This window comes from Eurosta solidaginis, chromosome 3 (assembly GCF_040869045.1).
Source record: "Eurosta solidaginis isolate ZX-2024a chromosome 3, ASM4086904v1, whole genome shotgun sequence".
Taxonomy (NCBI): Eukaryota; Metazoa; Arthropoda; class Insecta; order Diptera; family Tephritidae; genus Eurosta; species Eurosta solidaginis.
In genome coordinates, this window is record NC_090321.1 from 134,809,430 (window position 1) to 134,823,031 (window position 13,602).

The 13,602-nt window shown below is 38.0% G+C and overlaps 1 protein-coding gene across 5 annotated transcripts in view; it reads left to right on the forward strand.

Moving 5' to 3' along the window:
• Positions 1 to 13,602, forward strand: part of sns (sticks and stones) — a 1,009,476-nt gene that overhangs the window by 652,085 nt on the left and 343,789 nt on the right. The window lies entirely within an intron of this gene.

The following is a 13,602-nucleotide window of genomic DNA, read 5'->3' on the forward strand; positions in this document are numbered from 1 at the left end:
ACCCACACAACTATGTTTACGACATGCAAATGCATCACAGTGATGCCTTGGTTTTAAAAGGGGGTTGTAAAAACGCTAATTTCTAATAATTTTTATACTCAGTTGAGCAGAGCTCACAGAGTATATTAACTTTGATTGCATAACGGTTGGTTGTACAGGTATAAAGGAATCGAGATAGATATAGACTTCCATATATCAAAATCATCAGTATCGAAAAAAATTCGATTGAGCCATGTCCGTCCGTCCGTCCGTCTGTCCGTTAAGACGATAACTTGAGTAAATTTCGAGGTATCTTGATGAAATTTGGTATGTAGGTTCCTGGGCACTCATCTCAGATCGCTATTTAAAATGAACGATATCGGACAATAACCACGCCCACTTTTTCGATATCGAAAATTTCGAAAAATCGAAAAAGTGCGATAATTCATTACCAAATACGCATTAAGCGATGAAACTTGGTAGGTGAGTTGAGCTTATGACGCAGAATAGAAAACTAGTAAAATTTTGGACAATAGGCGTGGCACCGCCCACTTTTAAATGAAGGTAATTTAGAAGTTTTGCAAGCTGTAATTTGGCAGTCGTTGAAGATATCATGATGAAGTTTGGCAGGAACGTTACTCTTATTACTTTATGTCTGCTTAATAAAAATTAGCAAAATCGGAGAACGACCACGCCCACTTTTTAAAAAAAAATTTTTTAATTCAAATTTTAAAAGAAAAGTTAATATCTTTACAGCATATAAGTAAATTATGCCAAAATTCAACTCCAGTAATGATATGGTGCAACAAAATACAAAAATAAAAGAAAATTTCAAAATGGGCGTGGCCCCGCCCTTTTTCATTTAATTTGCCTAGGATGCTTTTAATGCCATAAGTCGAACAAAAATTAACCAATCATTGTGAAATTTGGTAGAGGCTTAGCTCCTAGGACGATAACTGTTTTCTGTGAAAAAGGGCGAAATCGGTTGAAGCCACGCCCAGTTTTTATACACAGTCGACCGTCTGTCCTTCCGCTCGGCCTTTAACACGATTGACTTGAGCAAAAATCGATATATCTTTACTGAGCTCAGTTCACGTACTTATCTGAACTCACTATGTATTGGTGTAAAAAATGGCCGAAATACGACTAAGACCACGCCCACTTTGTCGATATCGAAAATTACGAAAAATGAAAAAAATGCCATAATTATATACCAAATACGAAAAAAGGAACGAAACATGGTAATTGTATTGGTCTATTGAAGCAAAAATATAACTTTAGAAAAAACTTGGTAAAATGGGTGTGACACCTACCATATTAAGTAGAATAAAATGAAAAAGTTTTGCAGGGCGAAATCAAAAGCCCTTGCAATCTTGGAAGGAATACTGTACGTGTTAGTACATATATAAATAAATTAGCGGTACCCGACAGATGATGTTCTGGATCACACTGGTCCACATTTTGGTAGATATCTCGAAAACGCCTTCACATATACAACTAAGGGCCACTCCCTTTTAAAACCCTCATTAATACCTTTAATTTGATACCCATATCGTACAAATACATTCTAGAGTCACCCCTGGTCCACGTTTATGGCGATATCTCGAAAAGGCGTCCACATATAGAACTAAGGCCCACTCCTTTTTAAAATACTCATTAACACCTTTCATTTGATACCCATATCGTACGAAAAAATTCTAGAGTCACCCCTGGCCCACCTTTATGGCGATATTTCGAAAAGGCGTCCACCTATAGAACTAAGGTCCACGCCCTTTTAAAATACTCATTAACACCTTTCATTTGATACCCATATCGTACAAACAAATTCTAGAGTCACCCCTGGTCCACCTTTATGGCGATATTTCGAAAAGGCGTCCACCTATAGAACTAAGGTCCACGCCCTTTTAAGATACTCATTAACACCTTTCATTTGATACCCATATCGTACAAACAAATTCTAGAGTCACCCCTGGTCCACGTTTATGGCGATATCTCGAAAAGGCGTCCACACATAAAACTAAGGCCCACTCCTTTTAAAATAATCATTAACACCTTTCATTTGATACCCATATCGTACAAACAAATTCTAGAGTCGCCCCTGGTCCACCTTTATGGCGATATTTCGAAAAGGCGTCCACCTATAGAACTAAGGCCCACGTCCTTTTAAGATACTCATTAACACCTTTCATTTGATACCCATATCGTACAAACAAATTCTAGAGTCGCCCCTGGTCCACCTTTATGGCGATATTTCGAAAAGGCGTCCACCTATAGAACTAAGGCCCACGTCCTTTTAAGATACTCATTAACACATTTCATTTGATACCCATATCGTACAAACAAATTCTAGAGTCACCCCTGGTCCACGTTTATGGCGATATCTCGAAAAGGCATCCACCTATAGAACTAAGGCCTACGACCTTTTAAAATACTCATTAGCACCTTTCATTTGATACCCATATCGTACAAACAAATTCTAGAGTCACCCCTGGTCCACGTTTATGGCGATATCTCGAAAAGGCATCCACCTATAGAACTAAGACCCACGCCCTTTTAAAATACTCATTAACACCTTTCACTTGATACCCATATTGTACAAACGCATTCTAGAGTCACCCCTGGTCCACTTTTATAACGATATTCCGAAAAGGCGTCCACCTATAGAACTAAGGCCCACACCCTTTTAAAACACTTATTAACACCTTTCGTTTGATACCCATATCGTACAAACAAATTCTAGAGTCACCCCTGGTCCATCTTTATGGCAATATCTCGAAACGGCGTCCATCTATAGAACTAAGGCCCATTCCCTTTTAAAATAGTCATTACCACCTTTCATTTGATACCCATATCGTACAAAATAAATTCTAGAGTCACCCTTGGTCCACCTTTATGGCGATATCTCGAAAAGGCGTCCACCTATAGAACTTAGGCCCACTCCCTTTTAAAATTATCATTAACACATTTCATTTGATACCCATATCGTACAAACAAATTCTAGAGTCAGGCCTGGTCCACCTTTATGGCGATATCCCTAAATGGCGTCCATCTATAGAACTATGGCCCACTTCCTCTTAAATACTCTTTAATACCTTCCATTTGATACACATGTCATACAAACGAATTCCAGGGTTACCCTAGGTTCTTTTTACAACATGGTGATTTTCCCTTACTTTGTCTCCACAGCTCTCAACTGAGTATGTAATGTTCGGTTACACCCGAACTTAGCCTTCCTTACTTGTTTTTAATTTCTTTTCTATTACTAAGTTAAATTCATTTTTTCATTTACATATATTCTGATTAAATAAATTTCTAAAGAGAAAAATAAACTCCAAAAAGAAAAAACATAGGCATTTCAAAGTGGGATTTTTCAAAATTTGCCCTACGACCCAAAGGGGGGGGGGGGGGGGGGACATCAGAATTCGTTTTAGAGGTATGGTTCCTTCGGCAAAGTTTCTTATTTTGATCCCTAGAATATGATTTTCACAGAGCAATGGGCGATTTTTTGCCTCCCCACAAATCGACCCGGCCTAATGTATATACTATATATACCACCATATATATACTATAAATACCACCGATCTCTATGATTTTTTCAGACAACAATATATGCTATATACGTAAGCAATCGGTGAAATTTGAAGCTTATAGCTCTCAAAATGGGGCAGTAATTTCAAAAAGTTTCTTATCTGAACTATCGGTTCTGGGGGATATATACTATATATAGACCGATCTCATCCTTTTTTTCAGACAACAATACTTGAAATATACGAAAGCATATGGTGATCTTTGAAGCTTCAATCTGGCTAAATCGACTCAACTCTTCATCCTGATTATTTCGGTATACTTAATGGTGGGTCTATCTCTTTTCTTTTCAGGACTTACAATTTTGAGATTCGTGCCAAAGTTAATATACCATTTCATTTTCCTGAAAGGTATAAAAAACAATAATCATTACAAAAAATTATTGTTCTGTCGTTGAGCTCGTTTCGAACCTTGAATACTTTATCAATAGGCCGATAAAACAAAAACAATTGTTAATAAACCAGGAGCACTTGTGAAATGTCAAACAAAGTAATTGACAATAAACAAATCCGACATTATCAGTGTCTTGCAACAGATGGCGCAGCGCAGAATAAATATAGTTGGTAAGAAGGAATAGAAGTAGCAATTTGTCAGTCAAGCAAACCACCACTGTATAGCTAAATGGTTAGCGCAGCGTGCCTAAAGCGTACTGATGATGAAGGTTTAGCACCCTTCGAAGGGAATCTATCTGCGCAGCTATGGCAGGTTGTGTGAAAAATTTTCTACTTACTATTCCAAAAACAGAATAAAATTTTTCAATTATCATCAATTTTTCAATAACATCAAAAAAAAAAAAAAAAACACAATAATCATTACAAAAAATTATTGTTCTGGCATTGAGCTCGTTTCGAACCTTGAATACTTTATCAATAGGCCGATGAAACAAAAGCAATTATATTTATAAACTATATATAAACTATAGTTATGAATAGCAAGCAACTGCACGTTAAAAACATTAGCAATCAATATTATTTGTTTAGCACTGTTTAGCACTGTTTTCATTTATTTACAATTGTTAGGTGTTTCGCTGCAATATGGCCAGCTCGTTGAAACGATGTTATTCCGAAAAAATTGCACTGCTAAGTTTTCCGAAATAACAAAAGTAATAAGTGGGTATAATGGCTACGTATAGGGTTTGACAGTCGCAGTGAATACGTAAAAGGACAAACGCGAATACGTAAAAAGTTATAAAATAGGAACTTATCGGTGAATGTGAATGTAAGTGACTGCGACGCAAACATTCACGGTGACATACATAATACGGGCCGTAATACCTAAAAATACATAAAATTTTTGTTTATGCAACCTTTGGTTATTTTTACCATTAACATATTTAGGCAATTCACAAAGTCGTTTAATTAATATTTTATATAGGTAGCCATGAAAATAACCTGAAACTTATGATTTTAAATCGAGTTCGACACATTTGTGAATTGCCGAATTTTTTGTAAACCAATTAAATAATATAAGTTATTGGTCCATTTTCTTCAGACTTGGTCCTTTTTTTCGATGAATTTCGGTCCCAAATGTAAACATGGTGTAGCAACAGTGGCTATCAGTTCGCCCTTGGCAAATGCAAGATTTTTTTGCTGGCAGAATGTTGCCTGCATTGCTTTGTTTTTTTGTAATAAGGAACACACTACGAGTATATGTGAAACCAAAATGTGTTTTGCTTTGTTATTGTGTTGCGACAAATACTGAAAGTCAAAAGTGTAAATTCCGTAAAAAGCCATACATGTGTACTATGTAGTTTAAGAATCTAATAAAAGCACTCTTTCTGTCCCTTTTTAATAAAGTTCTTCTTGGAAATTTGGTTTTCTCATATGGCAAGAAACGTATAAAGGATTTCGGTTTGCTTAAACATTATCGCAGTAGATGAGACGTAGACCCCGTTTCTAACATGTTCACAATACCCATGAGTTCTACCAATTTTTATTAGAAAACTAGCTTTACCCGCGTACGTTGTAACGCCCGAGATCGAATGAATGTTTCGTTATTTTTATACTCAGGTGAGCAGAGCTTACAGAGCATGTATATTAATTTTGTTCGCATAACGGTACCCCGTAACGGCATAAACTAATCGAGATAGATCTAGACTTCTATATATCAAAATGGTCTGGGCGAAAAAAGAAATTCATTTAGCCATGTCCGTCCGTCCGTAAACACGATAACTTGAGGAAATTTTCAGGTATCTTAATTAAATTTGGTATGTAAGTTCCTGGGCACTCATCTCAGATCGCTATTTAAAATGAACGAAATCGGGCTATAACCACGCCCACTTTTCGATATCGAAAATTTCGAAAAACCGAAAAAGTGTGCTAATTCATTACCAAAGACGGATAAAGCGATGAAACTTGGTAGGTGGGTTGACCTTATGACGCAGAATAGAAAATTAATAAAAAAAAACTTCCAAAAGAAGGTAATTTAAAAGTTTTGCAACCTGTAATTTGGCAGCGAGTATGTAATGTTCGGTTACACCCGAACTTAGCCTTCCTTACTTGTTTTTGTTTTGTTTGTTGATAATTTTGTTTATTGTTCTGTAAATTGAATTCAATTTTCGTTTAAATATTATTATTGAGAAAAAAAATCAGACATGACAAAATTTTGTTAGTGTGACGCCATTTGTTGGAAACAGAACGCAATTTCGTACATATATCATACGGTTTTTCTGTAAAGTGGTATAAATCAGTTCTATAGTAATTTTGAAAAATTGTTTGCAATTTAGCTTGTAAAAAAAGATATATTCAAAAGGCCGGAGAAAAAAAATCGAAGTTGAAAAAAAACACCGAAATTGAAAAAAAATTTAAATTTAGAATTCTTAGCTCTGAAATATGTAAAACCTTCGTCTTGATCGAAGGAACCTATAGTCAAAATTTGGTGATGATTGAAGTGTGGGAAATACGTTTCCATAGGGAACACACACACAGAATTTGATTTTTTTAAACATATAGAGATGAGCCAAAGCGTAATACGGAGCAAGGAGTAATATACGATAAAGTCTGCTCAGTGTGGAAGAAAATGCTGGAACATTTTTTTTATAGATGCGCCTGGGGGAACCCGTAAAACTTTTGTGACTTCATTTATTACAGCTTAATCACCACAACAGAAAGAGTGCATGCTCGATAAAAAAAATATTCCCACGGCTGATGTTCTTCAAAAAGCATCGCTTACAATATGGGACACGTGGACATTAATGCTATCGATTTTCCACTTATAGATTTAAGATTTCCTCAGAGTGCGATTGGTGGAAATATATTTGTATTCACAAGATACTTTAGGCAAATTCTTCCAATGCTTCCGAAGGGTACAAGAGCAGATATTGTCAACGTGTGCATGAAGAAATAAGATATCGGGTCGAATGTACAAATGTTAAAAAAGTCTGCCAATATGCGAATGAATTTTTGTGGAGCTGGCACTTCTAATCAGTTTGCAGTATTCATACTCAAAATAGGCAACGGCTGCAAGTCCATAACTTGCGATAGTTACATATGTAACAATGCCAGAATTCGCAGAACCCTGCGTCAGAGAAATTGACAAACTCATTCAAAACGCATATCCAGATATTGTTAACTTGCAACAACTCAGAGTGGTTATAAGAGCTATCGTCACTTCATCGAACTCAGCCGCAGACGAAATTAATAAAGCTGTTTGGGAAAGATATGTATAACAAAATTTATAATTCATTTGACGAAGTGACAGATAAAATAGACGTTGTTCACTAATCAACGGAGTTACTTAACTTTCTCAACCACTCCGGCCTACCACCATATAAACTACGTTGTGACGGACTTTTCCTTTGGTTTGCCGGGGTTAACTCTCAGTCCATCCAGGGTTCCTCAAAATATAAATTCCCTACAGGTTCTTCAAACGAATAACCCTGTTAATTTCATAAAAAAACGTTATAAATATTTATTAGGACCAAATTCAAATTCTACTCCTAGCTGTGTAAGAGATGACTGAGGTAAAAAGCCCTCGGTCAATCTCTGTGGTCGAATGGGGTCAAAACCTCCAGACGAATATACTCTAGGCACAAATGAAGTCAAAACCTTCAGGTGTGCTCTTGGTCGGTAGTAATAAAACCTACCGACTCGTATGCCTGTCTCCTAATCTCTGAATTTCAATACGAATTCGTCGCCCTTATATACTAATTTTGCACGCAGGCAAACGTTTATTATATAATAACAATTTCCATTTAGTAATATTACAATATATTGCAACCGTTATTCCGGTGAATATTTTTTTCCATAAATTTCCATGCACCATAATACTCCTCGTTGAATGAAATGTATTTGCATTTGCTCGCGTGCCGTGTTTCCCAGCCTTCGCTTTACCTATTGCATTTGATTATTGTGCGTTTGTACGTATGTTTGTTGTCACTTGATTCTAATGCTGCGTTGGCCTTGCTCGATGCTTTTGACTTCTGCTTTAATTCGTGTGGGTTGGTATGTCGTATGCTAGTGCGTAAGTATGTATACCAAATTTCCAACCAGTAGCGGTGCTTATTTTTGGCGACTTGCTGCTGATCTCCATTCACTCAAATTATTATGTATGTTGTATTTGTAGCTGGGAGCATTGGATTGCGCGTGTACAAAGGGTTGGTTGACCAATGCATTTTTATGTGTATCCACTTCTCCAAATGCTTGGTGTACATAAGGATGACCCTATATTTAAAATTATGGGGGCGGAAATGTAAATATTTTGCTAGCGTGCAAAATCAATTAGGTACATATTTGCAATATAAAATGTATCTATAAAAATATATATATTGTGAAGATACAAAACCCTCGGTTTTGGGGTCCTCACAACCTTTTAAAATTGGTATGCCAATAATGCTTCCTTTAAATCTAAATCCTCCCAATTTGTTGTAATGGTACTCGACTAGAAATCACGCAATTGATGTGCAATATCATACAAGCTATCATTTTAATGGGCTCTGCAATAGGCGAAACAACAATGATCCAGCGGATACCAATGATATCCACCGATCTATATTTATTTTCAAACGAGTTCAGCGTCCTGTTAGAATTTATTTAGCAATTACAATAAACCGGATCGATGCATAAACGTTTAACTATGTTGGCGTAGACCTCAGCAGTGAGGGGTTTTCCACAGTTGTTGTTGTTGTTGTAGCTATAAGAACACTCCCCGAAGGTCTTGGGGAGTGTTATCGATGTTGACTGTCCTTTGTCGGATGCAGATCCGGTACGTTCCGGTAACAAGCACCATAAAGGTACTAACCCGACCATTTCGGGAACGAATTGGTATAACCACATGAAGCCTTCTACGCCATCTCCCCACCCCCTAGATCCATCAGGAGTTCGGGGTCGCCAAAGCCTCGGCTGATAATGAAACAGGATTCGCCACGGGTTATATATTGCGCTGGCAACCCCTTGACAGGGTTGCGCTATCCAACCCCTTGAACCAATTTGGTATTTTAGTCACCTCAGGCATACATCCTGCGGGTATATTCTAGGCCCTAGGGGGGGGGGGGTTCTCACAGTCAACTACGTATACGTCGCTCTGGCACGACGGAAATGCCAATTAAATAAATTCTAAACAAAAATTTCCTGCGAGTTTTTCCCTTCTCCCATTCCTCCTATTCTAAATAAAAAATCCTAGTGAGTTTTTTCACTTCTCCCTTTGCTCTTTTGCTGAACAATGTTCGAAAAAGGAAAACCGGTTATTGGAAAAAAGTAGGTATTGTGAATGTGATTGTAAGGGAGATTTCTCTGCCTTTTTTATGAGTTTTTTCACTTGTTAAATTAAAGGAAATACATCAAAATAGTTTGAGTAAATTGTATCTTTTACGAAAAACATTAAATGGTATAAATTTGTGCTTGCGACAACCAGATATAGGTTATATACTATGGCCATCACAGGGTCGTGTCTCCGCTGTTAAGCACAACTCGTTTCGGAGCGAGTTATTTAACCTATGCCGTGAGTCTTCAGTAATTGCCGTTAGATGGGTCTCCTTACTCTCATTTGCGCGCCAACACAAATCTAGATTGCTTCGTTCGACGAACTTACGACACGGTTGACCCTTGATCGAACAGCTAATATGCTGTTCTGTAGTTTTTCTTGCAAAATAAAAGAGCGTGGTTTTTTGTAAATTTCTTTTATTTTAATGAATAATTTAATTATTTAACTAAAATATTTTTACGGTTAAATAAATTTATCCTAAAAATGTATCGTTCTTGTCGGTCAACTGTACTAAGCAATGCCCCATACCCCCATGTCCCACTATAGTTTTAACATATCTAAACACTATTTGCCAAATGGTTATAGTATTTTTGGGCTTGATTGAAGTATTTTAAAGAGTGTGATGAATTTGCTGAGCATCTGAAGAAGCGAGATGAGGGTAAAACCCGGAAAGTATTGGAATCAAGCTCTAGTCGTAAAGTTATCGAAGAGACTGCAAAACGACTAAAGCTGGAACATGAAGATCGAGACAAAATTCTGCCACAGCTGCTCATCCATTCACGTCCAAAGTATTTGGAGAAAGGTAAAGAGCATAAAGTCTCTGAATTAGAAGCAGGCATTTTATATGATGAACATTTATTTGATGATAAAAAGGTTAGGTTAGGGTGGCTGCCCGAGGGCACACTTAGGCCAGTAGTATTAGGCCCGTTGTGATACCACGAAAAACACCGTTACCTTTCCTCTTCGAACCATTTTGAGGACCTGATGAAAGCTACCAGGTCCTTGACGTCATGCTCCGCAACCTGGCTGAGATTATCAAGAAATGGAGCTCCCAGAAAGCGCTGCCGTGCACCGCTTAGTACTGGGCAGTTGCAAATGAGGTGAACCACCGTTTCCTCCTCCTCATCCTCTTTACAACTCCTACAGCAACGACGATAAGGCGCTCCTCACCTTTCTGCATGGCTACATATTAGGCAATGACCCGTTAGTGCCCCACAAGTGTGGAAATTATATCCCTTCTTAGGTTGTACACGTGGCGGGATCTTTTAGGATACCTTTAACGCCAGGTTTCTTCCGATGTCGTCGGCTTGACGGTAGATGTGCTCTTTTAGCATTAGATTGCATGTGGACAGGGGCATACCTAAGCGTTCTTGTCCAGGAAGAACCTGCCTGGTTGTACCCTGCCTAGCGAGTTCATCTGCAATGCCGTTTCCCTCGGTATCCCTATGTCCAGGGACCCATCTGAGGTGTACACGGTTCTGTTGAGCCATCTCTTGAAGAGATCGGCGACAGTTTAGTGCTAGTTCAGAATTGAACGGGTGGGAGCCAAGAGATTTAATGGCAGCTTGGCTGTCGCTGAAGATAAACAATTTCTATGCCGACATTGTATGTCCCTATCCTAGCTGCGGCTTCCATTATACGGCAACTTCTGCCTGGAATACACTGCAGTGGTCGGGTAGTCTGAAGGAGAGTTGGAGGTCAAGGTCCCTTGAGTATGCTCCACCTCCAACTCTACCGTTTAGCTTAGAGCCGTCCGTGTATATGGAAATGCTGCTGCCCATAGCAAGGCACGTATCCGGCTCCGTTCAGGCATCCCCGCTGGGTATGTTTATCTTAAAGTTGGTTTCCGCAACTGTTGTGGCCGCACAGCGATCCGTGCTAGGAGGAAGAAAACTGTATTTGTTTAGTATACTTGTTCCAACACGACAACTCCCTTAGACACAGGGCTGACGTTGCCGCTGCTCTATGACCAGCTAGATCCAATGGAAGGATGTGAAGAATGACCTGAAGAGCTTCGTTAGGCGTTGTTCTTAGAGCCCCGCTTATGCTTAGTGATAAAAAGTAAGTTTTAATACCATGTTACAGACTATCCACACGAGAACGCGAGGAAAGGGAATACCAACAAGTAAGGACGGTTAAGTTCGGGTGCAACCGAACATTACATACTCAGTTGAGAGCTGTGCAACCGAACATTACATACTCAGTTGAGATACATAAGGGAAAATAACAATGTAGGAAAATGAACCGAGGGTAACCCTAGAATGTGTTTGTATGTCATGGGTATCAAATGGAAGGTATTAAAGAGTATTTTAAAAGGGAGTGGGCCATAGTTCTATAGGTGGACGCCATTTAGGGATATCGCCATAAAGGTGGACCAGGGCTGACTGTAGAATTTGTTTGTATGATATGGGTATCAAATGAAAGATGTTAATGAGAATTTTAAAAGGCGGGGGCTTAGTTCTATAGGTGGACGCCTTTTCGAGATATCGCCATAAAGGTGTATCAGGGTTGACTCTAGAATTTGTTTGTACGATATGGGTATCAAATGAAAGGTGTTAATGAGTATTTTAAAAGGGCGTGGGGCTTAGTTCTATAGGTGGTCGCTTTTTCGAGATATCGCCATAAAGGTGGACAAGGGGTGACTCTAGAATGTGTTTGTACGATATGGGTATCAAATTAAAGGTATTAATGAGGGCTTTAAAAAGGAGTGGTGGTAGTTGTATATGTGAAGGCGTTTTCCAGATATCGACCAAAATGTGGACCAGGAACATCATCTGTTGGATACCGCTAATTTATTTATATATGTAATACCACGAACAGTATTCCTGCCAAGATTTCAAGGGATTTTATTTCGCCCTGCAGAAGTTTTTCATTTTCATCTACTTAATATGGTAGGTGTCACACCCATTTTACAAAGTTTGTTTCTAAAGTTATATTTTGCGTCAATTAACCAATCCAATTACCATGTTTCATCCCTTTTTTCGTATTTGGTATAGAATTATGGCATTTTTTTCATTTTTCGTAATTTTCGATATCGAAAAAGTGGGCGTGGTCATAGTCAGATTTCGGCCATTTTTTATGCCAATACAAAGTGAGTTCAGATAAGTACGAGAACTGAGTTTAGTAAAGATATATCGATTTTTGCTCAAGTTATCGTGTTAACGGCCGATCGGAAGGACAGACGGTCGACTGTATATAAAAACTGGACGGGGCTTCAACCGATTTCGCCCTTTTTCACAGAAATAAGTTATCTTCCTAGAATCTAAGCCCCTACCAAATTTCACAAGGATTGGTAAATTTTTGTTCGACTTATGGCATTAATAGTATCCTAGACAAATTAAATGAAAAAGGGCGGAGCCACGCCCATTTTGAAATTCTCTTTTATTTTTGTATTTTGTTGCACCATATCATTACTGGAGTTGAATGTTGGCATAATTTACTTATAAACTGTAAAGATATTAAATTTTTTGTTAAAATTTGACTTAATATTTTTTTTTTCAAAAGTGGGCGTGGTCGTTCTCCGATTTTGCTAATTTTTATTAAACATACATATAGTAATAGGATTAACGTTCCTGCCAAATTTCATCATGATATCTTCAACGACTGCCAAATTACAGCTTGCAAAAGTTTAAATTACCTTCTTTTAAAAGTGGGCGGTGCCACGCCCATTGTCCAAAATTTTACTAATTTTCTATTCTGTGTCATAAGTTCAACTCACCCACAAAGTTTCATCGCTTTATCCGTCTATGGTAATGAATTATCGCACTTTTCGGGTTTTCGAAATTTTCGATATCGAAAAAGTGGGCGTGGTTATAGTCCGATATCGTTCATTTTAAATAGCGATCTGAGATGAGTGCTCAGGAACCTACATTCCAAATTTCATCAAGATACCTCAAAATTTACTCAAGTTATCGTGTTAACGGACGGACGGACGGACGGACATGTTCAATCAAATTTTCTTTCGATCCTGATGATTTTGATATATGGAAGTCTATATCTATCTCGATTCCTTTATACCTGTACAACCAACCGTTATCCAATCAAAGTTAATATACTCTGTGAGCTCTGCTCAACTGAGTATAAAAAGTTACCTTTATCATCACACTACACATGTGTTGAGAAATTTGTTCAAAATGATAGTTTTCAGAGTGCGGCCAGGCGCTGCAAGCATTCAGTGAAGCATTAAGGAGCTTAATACACGATTTTTATCTACTATTAGCTCTGTTGGAATCAGAACTGAATGCTGGGAATTTGCCGCTACATAAAATTTTATGCTACGTACGAATACAATGAAAGTTTTGGCTACTGCAGTTTCTCCTATTTTAGGGAGTTAGTTAC